The following is a 13423-nucleotide window of genomic DNA, read 5'->3' on the forward strand; positions in this document are numbered from 1 at the left end:
ATCAAACAGTAGAATTTAGCATTGAAATAACTAGGCGAATTTAGCATTGAAATAACTGAGTGATTAGCTAGTGACTGGTCACAGAAATTACTATGTTGAAGTCAAGGCCTACACATCTAAGTTATTAAAGTGGACGTAAAATATGCCTTCATGAACTTGATGATTTAATGATTTGTAACTGGACGATTCGACTTATTTCAGTGAAATATGTTGCTACGTTACATGTTCTTCAAGCAGTTTCTGTAGTGTAGTGGTTATCACGTTAGCCTAAAACGCGAAAGGTTCCTGGTTTGAAACCGGGTGGACACATTTTACGGTAAACCAAAACATTTCCTGTTTTATTTAAAGTACACGTAAAATGTGCCCTCATGAAAATGATGATTTCATGATTCTTCATTGTTGGCATAGGCCTATGCGAGTGAAGTATGTTGCAACTTCACAAGTTTGACAAGCAGTTTCCGTAGTGTAGTGGTTATCACGTTCACCTCACACGCGAAAGGTCCCCGGTTTGAAACCAGGCGGAAACATTGTATGTAAAACCAAAACACTTTGTATTTTATTTAAAGTGGAGGTAAAATATGCCTTCATGAACTTGATGATTTAACGATTTGACACTGGACGTTTCGACCTATTTCAGTTAAATATGTTGCTACGTTACATGTTCTTCAAGCAGTTTCCGTAGTGTAGTGGTTATCATGTTCGCCTAACACGCGAAAGGTCCCTGGTTTGAAGCCGGGTGGAAACATTGTAAGTATAACCAAAACAATTCGGATTTTATTTAAAGAGGACGCAAAATGTGCCTTCATGAACGTGATGATTTCATGATTCTTCATTGTTGGCATAGGCCTATGCCAGTGAAGTATGTAGCAACTACCCATGTTCTTCAAGCAGTTTCCGTTTTGTCGTGGTTATCACGTTCGCCTCAAACGCGAAAGGTCCCTGGTTTGAAACCGGGTGGAAACATTTTATCTTAAAACCAAAACAATTCGGATTTAATTTAAAGTGGACGCAAAATGTGCCTTCATGAACGTGATGATTTAATGATTTGACATTGTTCGTTTCGACTTATTTCAGTGAAATATGTTGCTACGTTACATGTTCTTCAAGCAGTTTCCGTAGTGTAGTGGTTATCACGTTCGCCTAACACGCGAAAGGTCCCCGGTTCGAAACCGGGCGGAAACATTTTACGTATAACCAATAAAAATCGTATTTTATTTAAATTGGACCTAAAATGTGCTTTCATGAAGATAATGAATTCATGATTCTTCCTTGTTGGCATAGGCCTATACCAGTGAAGTGTGTTGCAACTTCACAAGTTTGACAAGCAGTTTCTGTAGTGTAGTGGTTATCACGTTAGCCTTACACGCGAAAAGTCCCCGGTTTGAAACCGGGCGGAAACATTTTATGTAAAACCAAAACAATTCGTATTTTTCTTCTTTGGTTCTTTCGGTAAAGTCACGTAGAATGAGAAAAAAGTAATAAATTGATAAAATAAAATAACACAATAATATTCTCACGACGTTTCGGCCACAACACAAGCGGCCTTCATCAGGTGAAGGGACGAGACTGTCTGGTAGGACAGCGCTGGAGTGAAAGAGCCACGTTCAGATCACGACCTTTAAGCTGTGTGAGAGGAAACAAAGCGCCTTGACAAAGGAATTAGCATATAATTTAGCATTGAAATGGCTGAGTGATTAGCTTGTGACTGGTCACAGAAATAGCTACGTTAAAAGTTAAAGCATACACATCCGCAGAGGCACCCCTTGATAAAGGAATTAGCATAGAATTTAGCATTGAAATAGCTAAGTTAAAGCATACACATCCGCAGAGGCACCCCTTGACAAAGGAATTAGCATAGAATTTAGCATTGAAATAGCTGCGTGATTAGCTTGTAACTGGTCACAAAAATAGCTACGTTAAAGTCAGAGGATACACATTCACCGAGGCACTTAGTACAAATCAAACAGTAGAATTTAGCATTGAAATAACTAGGCGAATTTAGCATTGAAATAACTGAGTGATTAGCTAGTGACTGGTCACAGAAATGACTATGTTGAAGTCAAGGCCTACACATCTAAGCTATTAAAGTGGACGTAAAATATGCCTTCATGAACTTGATGATTTAATGATTTGTAACTGGACGATTCGACTTATTTCAGTGAAATATGTTGCTACGTTACATGTTCTTCAAGCAGTTTCTGTAGTGTAGTGGTTATCACGTTAGCCTAACACGCGAAAGGTTCCTGGTTTGAAACCGGGTGGACACATTTTACGTAAAACCAAAACAATTCCTGTTTTATTTAAAGTACACGTAAAATGTGCCCTCATGAAAATGATGATTTCATGATTCTTCATTGTTGGCATAGGCCTATGCGAGTGAAGTATGTTGCAACTTCACAAGTTTGACAAGCAGTTTCCGTAGTGTAGTGGTTATCACGTTCACCTCACACGCGAAAGGTCCCCGGTTTGAAACCAGGCGGAAACATTGTATGTAAAACCAAAACACTTTGTATTTTATTTAAAGTGGACGTAAAATATGCCTTCATGAACTTGATGATTTAATGATTTGACACTGGACGTTTCGACTTATTTCAGTGAAATATGTTGCTACGTTACATGTTCTTCAAGCAGTTTCCATAGTGTAGTGGTTATCATGTTCGCCTAACACGCGAAAGGTCCCTGGTTTGAAGCCGGGTGGAAACATTGTAAGTATAACCAAAACAATTCGGATTTTATTTAAAGAGGACGCAAAATGTGCCTTCATGAACGTGATGATTTCATGATTCTTCATTGTTGGCATAGGCCTATGCCAGTGAAGTATGTAGCAACTACCCATGTTCTTCAAGCAGTTTCCGTTTTGTCGTGGTTATCACGTTCGCCTCAAACGCGAAAGGTCCCTAGTTTGAAACCGGGTGGAAACATTTTATCTAAAACCAAAACAATTCGGATTTTATTTAAAGTGGACGCAAAATGTGCCTTCATGAACGTGATGATTTAATGATTTGACATTGTTCGTTTCGACTTATTTCAGTGAAATATGTTGCTACGTTACATGTTCTTCAAGCAGTTTCCGTAGTGTAGTGGTTATCACGTTCGCCTAACACGCGAAAGGTCCCCGGTTCGAAACCGGGCGGAAACATTTTACGTATAACCAATAAAAATCGTATTTTATTTAAATTGGACCTAAAATGTGCTTTCATGAAGATAATGAATTCATGATTCTTCCTTGTTGGCATAGGCCTATACCAGTGAAGTGTGTTGCAACTTCACAAGTTTGACAAGCAGTTTCTGTAGTGTAGTGGTTATCACGTTAGCCTTACACGCGAAAAGTCCCCGGTTCGAAACCGGGCGGAAACATTTTATGTAAAACCAAAACAATTCGTATTTTTCTTCTTTGGTTCTTTCGGTAAAGTCACGTAGAATGAGAAAAAAGTAATAAATTGATAAAATAAAATAACACAATAATATTCTCACGACGTTTCGGCCACAACACAAGCGGCCTTCATCAGGTGAAGGGACGAGACTGTCTGGTAGGACAGCGCTGGAGTGAAAGAGCCACGTTCAGATCACGACCTTTAAGCTGTGTGAGAGGAAACAAAGCGCCTTGACAAAGGAATTAGCATATAATTTAGCATTGAAATGGCTGAGTGATTAGCTTGTGACTGGTCACAGAAATAGCTACGTTAAAAGTTAAAGCATACACATCCGCAGAGGCACCCCTTGATAAAGGAATTAGCATAGAATTTAGCATTGAAATAGCTAAGTTAAAGCATACACATCCGCAGAGGCACCCCTTGACAAAGGAATTAGCATAGAATTTAGCATTGAAATAGCTGCGTGATTAGCTTGTAACTGGTCACAAAAATAGCTACGTTAAAGTCAGAGCATACACATTCACCGAGGCACTTAGTACAAATCAAACAGTAGAATTTAGCATTGAAATAACTAGGCGAATTTAGCATTGAAATAACTGAGTGATTAGCTAGTGACTGGTCACAGAAATGACTATGTTGAAGTCAAGGCCTACACATCTAAGCTATTAAAGTGGACGTAAAATATGCCTTCATGAACTTGATGATTTAATGATTTGTAACTGGACGATTCGACTTATTTCAGTGAAATATGTTGCTACGTTACATGTTCTTCAAGCAGTTTCTGTAGTGTAGTGGTTATCACGTTAGCCTAACACGCGAAAGGTTCCTGGTTTGAAACCGGGTGGACACATTTTACGTAAAACCAAAACAATTCCTGTTTTATTTAAAGTACACGTAAAATGTGCCCTCATGAAAATGATGATTTCATGATTCTTCATTGTTGGCATAGGCCTATGCGAGTGAAGTATGTTGCAACTTCACAAGTTTGACAAGCAGTTTCCGTAGTGTAGTGGTTATCACGTTCACCTCACACGCGAAAGGTCCCCGGTTTGAAACCAGGCGGAAACATTGTATGTAAAACCAAAACACTTTGTATTTTATTTAAAGTGGACGTAAAATATGCCTTCATGAACTTGATGATTTAATGATTTGACACTGGACGTTTCGACTTATTTCAGTGAAATATGTTGCTACGTTACATGTTCTTCAAGCAGTTTCCGTAGTGTAGTGGTTATCATGTTCGCCTAACACGCGAAAGGTCCCTGGTTTGAAGCCGGGTGGAAACATTGTAAGTATAACCAAAACAATTCGGATTTTATTTAAAGAGGACGCAAAATGTGCCTTCATGGACGTGATGATTTCATGATTCTTCATTGTTGGCATAGGCCTATGCCAGTGAAGTATGTAGCAACTACCCATGTTCTTCAAGCAGTTTCCGTTTTGTCGTGGTTATCACGTTCGCCTCAAACGCGAAAGGTCCCTAGTTTGAAACCGGGTGGAAACATTTTATCTAAAACCAAAACAATTCGGATTTTATTTAAAGTGGACGCAAAATGTGCCTTCATGAACGTGATGATTTAATGATTTGACATTGTTCGTTTCGACTTATTTCAGTGAAATATGTTGCTACGTTACATGTTCTTCAAGCAGTTTCCGTAATGTAGTGGTTATCACGTTCGCCTAACACGCGAAAGGTCCCCGGTTCGAAACCGGGCGGAAACATTTTACGTATAACCAATAAAAATCGTATTTTATTTAAATTGGACCTAAAATGTGCTTTCATGAAGATAATGAATTCATGATTCTTCCTTGTTGGCATAGGCCTATACCAGTGAAGTGTGTTGCAACTTCACAAGTTTGCCAAGCAGTTTCTGTATTGTAGTGGTTATCACGTTAGCCTTACACGCGAAAAGTCCCCGGTTCGAAACCGGGCGGAAACATTTTATGTAAAACCAAAACAATTCGTATTTTTCTTCTTTGGTTCTTTCGGTAAAGTCACGTAGAATGAGAAAAAAGTAATAAATTGATAAAATAAAATAACACAATAATATTCTCACGACGTTTCGGCCACAACACAAGCGGCCTTCATCAGGTGAAGGGACGAGACTGTCTGGTAGGACAGCGCTGGAGTGAAAGAGCCACGTTCAGATCACGACCTTTAAGCTGTGTGAGAGGAAACAAAGCGCCTTGACAAAGGAATTAGCATATAATTTAGCATTGAAATGGCTGAGTGATTAGCTTGTGACTGGTCACAGAAATAGCTACGTTAAAAGTTAAAGCATACACATCCGCAGAGGCACCCCTTGATAAAGGAATTAGCATAGAATTTAGCATTGAAATAGCTAAGTTAAAGCATACACATCCGCAGAGGCACCCCTTGACAAAGGAATTAGCATAGAATTTAGCATTGAAATAGCTGCGTGATTAGCTTGTAACTGGTCACAAAAATAGCTACGTTAAAGTCAGAGCATACACATTCACCGAGGCACTTAGTACAAATCAAACAGTAGAATTTAGCATTGAAATAACTAGGCGAATTTAGCATTGAAATAACTGAGTGATTAGCTAGTGACTGGTCACAGAAATGACTATGTTGAAGTCAAGGCCTACACATCTAAGCTATTAAAGTGGACGTAAAATATGCCTTCATGAACTTGATGATTTAATGATTTGTAACTGGACGATTCGACTTATTTCAGTGAAATATGTTGCTACGTTACATGTTCTTCAAGCAGTTTCTGTAGTGTAGTGGTTATCACGTTAGCCTAACACGCGAAAGGTTCCTGGTTTGAAACCGGGTGGACACATTTTACGTAAAACCAAAACAATTCCTGTTTTATTTAAAGTACACGTAAAATGTGCCCTCATGAAAATGATGATTTCATGATTCTTCATTGTTGGCATAGGCCTATGCGAGTGAAGTATGTTGCAACTTCACAAGTTTGACAAGCAGTTTCCGTAGTGTAGTGGTTATCACGTTCACCTCACACGCGAAAGGTCCCCGGTTTGAAACCAGGCGGAAACATTGTATGTAAAACCAAAACACTTTGTATTTTATTTAAAGTGGACGTAAAATATGCCTTCATGAACTTGATGATTTAATGATTTGACACTGGACGTTTCGACTTATTTCAGTGAAATATGTTGCTACGTTACATGTTCTTCAAGCAGTTTCCGTAGTGTAGTGGTTATCATGTTCGCCTAACACGCGAAAGGTCCCTGGTTTGAAGCCGGGTGGAAACATTGTAAGTATAACCAAAACAATTCGGATTTTATTTAAAGAGGACGCAAAATGTGCCTTCATGAACGTGATGATTTCATGATTCTTCATTGTTGGCATAGGCCTATGCCAGTGAAGTATGTAGCAACTACCCATGTTCTTCAAGCAGTTTCCGTTTTGTCGTGGTTATCACGTTCGCCTCAAACGCGAAAGGTCCCTAGTTTGAAACGGGGTGGAAACATTTTATCTAAAACCAAAACAATTCGGATTTTATTTAAAGTGGACGCAAAATGTGCCTTCATGAACGTGATGATTTAATGATTTGACATTGTTCGTTTCGACTTATTTCAGTGAAATATGTTGCTACGTTACATGTTCTTCAAGCAGTTTCCGTAGTGTAGTGGTTATCACGTTCGCCTAACACGCGAAAGGACCCCGGTTCGAAACCGGGCGGAAACATTTTACGTATAACCAATAAAAATCGTATTTTATTTAAATTGGACCTAAAATGTGCTTTCATGAAGATAATGAATTCATGATTCTTCCTTGTTGGCATAGGCCTATACCAGTGAAGTGTGTTGCAACTTCACAAGTTTGACAAGCAGTTTCTGTAGTGTAGTGGTTATCACGTTAGCCTTACACGCGAAAAGTCCCCGGTTCGAAACCGGGCGGAAACATTTTATGTAAAACCAAAACAATTCGTATTTTTCTTCTTTGGTTCTTTCGGTAAAGTCACGTAGAATGAGAAAAAAGTAATAAATTGATAAAATAAAATAACACAATAATATTCTCACGACGTTTCGGCCACAACACAAGCGGCCTTCATCAGGTGAAGGGACGAGACTGTCTGGTAGGACAGCGCTGGAGTGAAAGAGCCACGTTCAGATCACGACCTTTAAGCTGTGTGAGAGGAAACAAAGCGCCTTGACAAAGGAATTAGCATATAATTTAGCATTGAAATGGCTGAGTGATTAGCTTGTGACTGGTCACAGAAATAGCTACGTTAAAAGTTAAAGCATACACATCCGCAGAGGCACCCCTTGATAAAGGAATTAGCATAGAATTTAGCATTGAAATAGCTAAGTTAAAGCATACACATCCGCAGAGGCACCCCTTGACAAAGGAATTAGCATAGAATTTAGCATTGAAATAGCTGCGTGATTAGCTTGTAACTGGTCACAAAAATAGCTACGTTAAAGTCAGAGCATACACATTCACCGAGGCACTTAGTACAAATCAAACAGTAGAATTTAGCATTGAAATAACTAGGCGAATTTAGCATTGAAATAACTGAGTGATTAGCTAGTGACTGGTCACAGAAATGACTATGTTGAAGTCAAGGCCTACACATCTAAGCTATTAAAGTGGACGTAAAATATGCCTTCATGAACTTGATGATTTAATGATTTGTAACTGGACGATTCGACTTATTTCAGTGAAATATGTTGCTACGTTACATGTTCTTCAAGCAGTTTCTGTAGTGTAGTGGTTATCACGTTAGCCTAACACGCGAAAGGTTCCTGGTTTGAAACCGGGTGGACACATTTTACGTAAAACCAAAACAATTCCTGTTTTATTTAAAGTACACGTAAAATGTGCCCTCATGAAAATGATGATTTCATGATTCTTCATTGTTGGCATAGGCCTATGCGAGTGAAGTATGTTGCAACTTCACACGTTTGACAAGCAGTTTCCGTAGTGTAGTGGTTATCACGTTCACCTCACACGCGAAAGGTCCCCGGTTTGAAACCAGGCGGAAACATTGTATGTAAAACCAAAACACTTTGTATTTTATTTAAAGTGGACGTAAAATATGCCTTCATGAAATTGATGATTTAATGATTTGACACTGGACGTTTCGACTTATTTCAGTGAAATATGTTGCTACGTTACATGTTCTTCAAGCAGTTTCCGTAGTGTAGTGGTTATCATGTTCGCCTAACACGCGAAAGGTCCCTGGTTTGAAGCCGGGTGGAAACATTGTAAGTATAACCAAAACAATTCGGATTTTATTTAAAGAGGACGCAAAATGTGCCTTCATGAACGTGATGATTTCATGATTCTTCATTGTTGGCATAGGCCTATGCCAGTGAAGTATGTAGCAACTACCCATGTTCTTCAAGCAGTTTCCGTTTTGTCGTGGTTATCACGTTCGCCTCAAACGCGAAAGGTCCCTAGTTTGAAACCGGGTGGAAACATTTTATCTAAAACCAAAACAATTCGGATTTTATTTAAAGTGGACGCAAAATGTGCCTTCATGAACGTGATGATTTAATGATTTGACATTGTTCGTTTCGACTTATTTCAGTGAAATATGTTGCTACGTTACATGTTCTTCAAGCAGTTTCCGTAGTGTAGTGGTTATCACGTTCGCCTAACACGCGAAAGGTCCCCGGTTCGAAACCGGGCGGAAACATTTTACGTATAACCAATAAAAATCGTATTTTATTTAAATTGGACCTAAAATGTGCTTTCATGAAGATAATGAATTCATGATTCTTCCTTGTTGGCATAGGCCTATACCAGTGAAGTGTGTTGCAACTTCACAAGTTTGACAAGCAGTTTCTGTAGTGTAGTGGTTATCACGTTAGCCTTACACGCGAAAAGTCCCTGGTTCGAAACCGGGCGGAAACATTTTATGTAAAACCAAAACAATTCGTATTTTTCTTCTTTGGTTCTTTCGGTAAAGTCACGTAGAATGAGAAAAAAGTAATAAATTGATAAAATAAAATAACACAATAATATTCTCACGACGTTTCGGCCACAACACAAGCGGCCTTCATCAGGTGAAGGGACGAGACTGTCTGGTAGGACAGCGCTGGAGTGAAAGAGCCACGTTCAGATCACGACCTTTAAGCTGTGTGAGAGGAAACAAAGCGCCTTGACAAAGGAATTAGCATATAATTTAGCATTGAAATGGCTGAGTGATTAGCTTGTGACTGGTCACAGAAATAGCTACGTTAAAAGTTAAAGCATACACATCCGCAGAGGCACCCCTTGATAAAGGAATTAGCATAGAATTTAGCATTGAAATAGCTAAGTTAAAGCATACACATCCGCAGAGGCACCCCTTGACAAAGGAATTAGCATAGAATTTAGCATTGAAATAGCTGCGTGATTAGCTTGTAACTGGTCACAAAAATAGCTACGTTAAAGTCAGAGCATACACATTCACCGAGGCACTTAGTACAAATCAAACAGTAGAATTTAGCATTGAAATAACTAGGCGAATTTAGCATTGAAATAACTGAGTGATTAGCTAGTGACTGGTCACAGAAATGACTATGTTGAAGTCAAGGCCTACACATCTAAGCTATTAAAGTGGACGTAAAATATGCCTTCATGAACTTGATGATTTAATGATTTGTAACTGGACGATTCGACTTATTTCAGTGAAATATGTTGCTACGTTACATGTTCTTCAAGCAGTTTCTGTAGTGTAGTGGTTATCACGTTAGCCTAACACGCGAAAGGTTCCTGGTTTGAAACCGGGTGGACACATTTTACGTAAAACCAAAACAATTCCTGTTTTATTTAAAGTACACGTAAAATGTGCCCTCATGAAAATGATGATTTCATGATTCTTCATTGTTGGCATAGGCCTATGCGAGTGAAGTATGTTGCAACTTCACAAGTTTGACAAGCAGTTTCCGTAGTGTAGTGGTTATCACGTTCACCTCACACGCGAAAGGTCCCCGGTTTGAAACCAGGCGGAAACATTGTATGTAAAACCAAAACACTTTGTATTTTATTTAAAGTGGACGTAAAATATGCCTTCATGAACTTGATGATTTAATGATTTGACACTGGACGTTTCGACTTATTTCAGTGAAATATGTTGCTACGTTACATGTTCTTCAAGCAGTTTCCGTAGTGTAGTGGTTATCATGTTCGCCTAACACGCGAAAGGTCCCTGGTTTGAAGCCGGGTGGAAACATTGTAAGTATAACCAAAACAATTCGGATTTTATTTAAAGAGGACGCAAAATGTGCCTTCATGAACGTGATGATTTCATGATTCTTCATTGTTGGCATAGGCCTATGCCAGTGAAGTATGTAGCAACTACCCATGTTCTTCAAGCAGTTTCCGTTTTGTCGTGGTTATCACGTTCGCCTCAAACGCGAAAGGTCCCTAGTTTGAAACCGGGTGGAAACATTTTATCTAAAACCAAAACAATTCGGATTTTATTTAAAGTGGACGCAAAATGTGCCTTCATGAACGTGATGATTTAATGATTTGACATTGTTCGTTTCGACTTATTTCAGTGAAATATGTTGCTACGTTACATGTTCTTCAAGCAGTTTCCGTAGTGTAGTGGTTATCACGTTCGCCTAACACGCGAAAGGTCCCCGGTTCGAAACCGGGCGGAAACATTTTACGTATAACCAATAAAAATCGTATTTTATTTAAATTGGACCTAAAATGTGCTTTCATGAAGATAATGAATTCATGATTCTTCCTTGTTGGCATAGGCCTATACCAGTGAAGTGTGTTGCAACTTCACAAGTTTGACAAGCAGTTTCTGTAGTGTAGTGGTTATCACGTTAGCCTTACACGCGAAAAGTCCCCGGTTCGAAACCGGGCGGAAACATTTTATGTAAAACCAAAACAATTCGTATTTTTCTTCTTTGGTTCTTTCGGTAAAGTCACGTAGAATGAGAAAAAAGTAATAAATTGATAAAATAAAATAACACAATAATATTCTCACGACGTTTCGGCCACAACACAAGCGGCCTTCATCAGGTGAAGGGACGAGACTGTCTGGTAGGACAGCGCTGGAGTGAAAGAGCCACGTTCAGATCACGACCTTTAAGCTGTGTGAGAGGAAACAAAGCGCCTTGACAAAGGAATTAGCATATAATTTAGCATTGAAATGGCTGAGTGATTAGCTTGTGACTGGTCACAGAAATAGCTACGTTAAAAGTTAAAGCATACACATCCGCAGAGGCACCCCTTGATAAAGGAATTAGCATAGAATTTAGCATTGAAATAGCTAAGTTAAAGCATACACATCCGCAGAGGCACCCCTTGACAAAGGAATTAGCATAGAATTTAGCATTGAAATAGCTGCGTGATTAGCTTGTAACTGGTCACAAAAATAGCTACGTTAAAGTCAGAGCATACACATTCACCGAGGCACTTAGTACAAATCAAACAGTAGAATTTAGCATTGAAATAACTAGGCGAATTTAGCATTGAAATAACTGAGTGATTAGCTAGTGACTGGTCACAGAAATGACTATGTTGAAGTCAAGGCCTACACATCTAAGCTATTAAAGTGGACGTAAAATATGCCTTCATGAACTTGATGATTTAATGATTTGTAACTGGACGATTCGACTTATTTCAGTGAAATATGTTGCTACGTTACATGTTCTTCAAGCAGTTTCTGTAGTGTAGTGGTTATCACGTTAGCCTAACACGCGAAAGGTTCCTGGTTTGAAACCGGGTGGACACATTTTACGTAAAACCAAAACAATTCCTGTTTTATTTAAAGTACACGTAAAATGTGCCCTCATGAAAATGATGATTTCATGATTCTTCATTGTTGGCATAGGCCTATGCGAGTGAAGTATGTTGCAACTTCACAAGTTTGACAAGCAGTTTCCGTAGTGTAGTGGTTATCACGTTCACCTCACACGCGAAAGGTCCCCGGTTTGAAACCAGGCGGAAACATTGTATGTAAAACCAAAACACTTTGTATTTTATTTAAAGTGGACGTAAAATATGCCTTCATGAACTTGATGATTTAATGATTTGACACTGGACGTTTCGACTTATTTCAGTGAAATATGTTGCTACGTTACATGTTCTTCAAGCAGTTTCCGTAGTGTAGTGGTTATCATGTTCGCCTAACACGCGAAAGGTCCCTGGTTTGAAGCCGGGTGGAAACATTGTAAGTATAACCAAAACAATTCGGATTTTATTTAAAGAGGACGCAAAATGTGCCTTCATGAACGTGATGATTTCATGATTCTTCATTGTTGGCATAGGCCTATGCCAGTGAAGTATGTAGCAACTACCCATGTTCTTCAAGCAGTTTCCGTTTTGTCGTGGTTATCACGTTCGCCTCAAACGCGAAAGGTCCCTAGTTTGAAACCGGGTGGAAACATTTTATCTAAAACCAAAACAATTCGGATTTTATTTAAAGTGGACGCAAAATGTGCCTTCATGAACGTGATGATTTAATGATTTGACATTGTTCGTTTCGACTTATTTCAGTGAAATATGTTGCTACGTTACATGTTCTTCAAGCAGTTTCCGTAGTGTAGTGGTTATCACGTTCGCCTAACACGCGAAAGGTCCCCGGTTCGAAACCGGGCGGAAACATTTTACGTATAACCAATAAAAATCGTATTTTATTTAAATTGGACCTAAAATGTGCTTTCATGAAGATAATGAATTCATGATTCTTCCTTGTTGGCATAGGCCTATACCAGTGAAGTGTGTTGCAACTTCACAAGTTTGACAAGCAGTTTCTGTAGTGTAGTGGTTATCACGTTAGCCTTACACGCGAAAAGTCCCCGGTTCGAAACCGGGCGGAAACATTTTATGTAAAACCAAAACAATTCGTATTTTTCTTCTTTGGTTCTTTCGGTAAAGTCACGTAGAATGAGAAAAAAGTAATAAATTGATAAAATAAAATAACACAATAATATTCTCACGACGTTTCGGCCACAACACAAGCGGCCTTCATCAGGTGAAGGGACGAGACTGTCTGGTAGGACAGCGCTGGAGTGAAAGAGCCACGTTCAGATCACGACCTTTAAGCTGTGTGAGAGGAAACAAAGCGCCTTGACAAAGGAATTAGCATATAATTTAGCATTGA

At 39.0% G+C, this 13423-nt stretch overlaps 12 non-coding genes across 12 annotated transcripts; all 12 read left to right on the plus strand.

The window, feature by feature from the left end:
* The first annotated feature begins 1109 nt into the window (after nt 1-1109).
* On the plus strand, nt 1110-1182 carry TRNAV-AAC (transfer RNA valine (anticodon AAC)). Its single transcript has one exon. It is a non-coding gene; the product is annotated as a tRNA-Val (tRNA).
* A 1884-nt stretch (nt 1183-3066) lies between these two features.
* On the plus strand, nt 3067-3139 carry TRNAV-AAC (transfer RNA valine (anticodon AAC)). Its single transcript has one exon. It is a non-coding gene; the product is annotated as a tRNA-Val (tRNA).
* A 145-nt stretch (nt 3140-3284) lies between these two features.
* On the plus strand, nt 3285-3357 carry TRNAV-UAC (transfer RNA valine (anticodon UAC)). Its single transcript has one exon. It is a non-coding gene; the product is annotated as a tRNA-Val (tRNA).
* A 1666-nt stretch (nt 3358-5023) lies between these two features.
* TRNAV-AAC (transfer RNA valine (anticodon AAC)) lies at nt 5024-5096 on the plus strand. Its single transcript has one exon. It is a non-coding gene; the product is annotated as a tRNA-Val (tRNA).
* Nucleotides 5097-6980: 1884 nt separating this feature from the next.
* Nucleotides 6981-7053, plus strand: TRNAV-AAC (transfer RNA valine (anticodon AAC)). Its single transcript has one exon. It is a non-coding gene; the product is annotated as a tRNA-Val (tRNA).
* A 145-nt stretch (nt 7054-7198) lies between these two features.
* TRNAV-UAC (transfer RNA valine (anticodon UAC)) lies at nt 7199-7271 on the plus strand. The gene has a single exon. It is a non-coding gene; the product is annotated as a tRNA-Val (tRNA).
* Nucleotides 7272-8937: 1666 nt separating this feature from the next.
* TRNAV-AAC (transfer RNA valine (anticodon AAC)) lies at nt 8938-9010 on the plus strand. Its single transcript has one exon. It is a non-coding gene; the product is annotated as a tRNA-Val (tRNA).
* Nucleotides 9011-9155: 145 nt separating this feature from the next.
* On the plus strand, nt 9156-9228 carry TRNAV-UAC (transfer RNA valine (anticodon UAC)). Its single transcript has one exon. It is a non-coding gene; the product is annotated as a tRNA-Val (tRNA).
* A 1666-nt stretch (nt 9229-10894) lies between these two features.
* On the plus strand, nt 10895-10967 carry TRNAV-AAC (transfer RNA valine (anticodon AAC)). The gene has a single exon. It is a non-coding gene; the product is annotated as a tRNA-Val (tRNA).
* A 145-nt stretch (nt 10968-11112) lies between these two features.
* On the plus strand, nt 11113-11185 carry TRNAV-UAC (transfer RNA valine (anticodon UAC)). Its single transcript has one exon. It is a non-coding gene; the product is annotated as a tRNA-Val (tRNA).
* Nucleotides 11186-12851: 1666 nt separating this feature from the next.
* TRNAV-AAC (transfer RNA valine (anticodon AAC)) lies at nt 12852-12924 on the plus strand. The gene has a single exon. It is a non-coding gene; the product is annotated as a tRNA-Val (tRNA).
* A 145-nt stretch (nt 12925-13069) lies between these two features.
* Nucleotides 13070-13142, plus strand: TRNAV-UAC (transfer RNA valine (anticodon UAC)). Its single transcript has one exon. It is a non-coding gene; the product is annotated as a tRNA-Val (tRNA).
* Nucleotides 13143-13423: the final 281 nt, after the last annotated feature.

The sequence above is a fragment of the Petromyzon marinus genome, unplaced genomic scaffold, assembly GCF_048934315.1.
Source record: "Petromyzon marinus isolate PM22_M1 ecotype Great Lakes invasive population unplaced genomic scaffold, UKy_Petmar_22M1.pri1.0 PM_Scaffold_57, whole genome shotgun sequence".
Taxonomy (NCBI): Eukaryota; Metazoa; Chordata; class Hyperoartia; order Petromyzontiformes; family Petromyzontidae; genus Petromyzon; species Petromyzon marinus.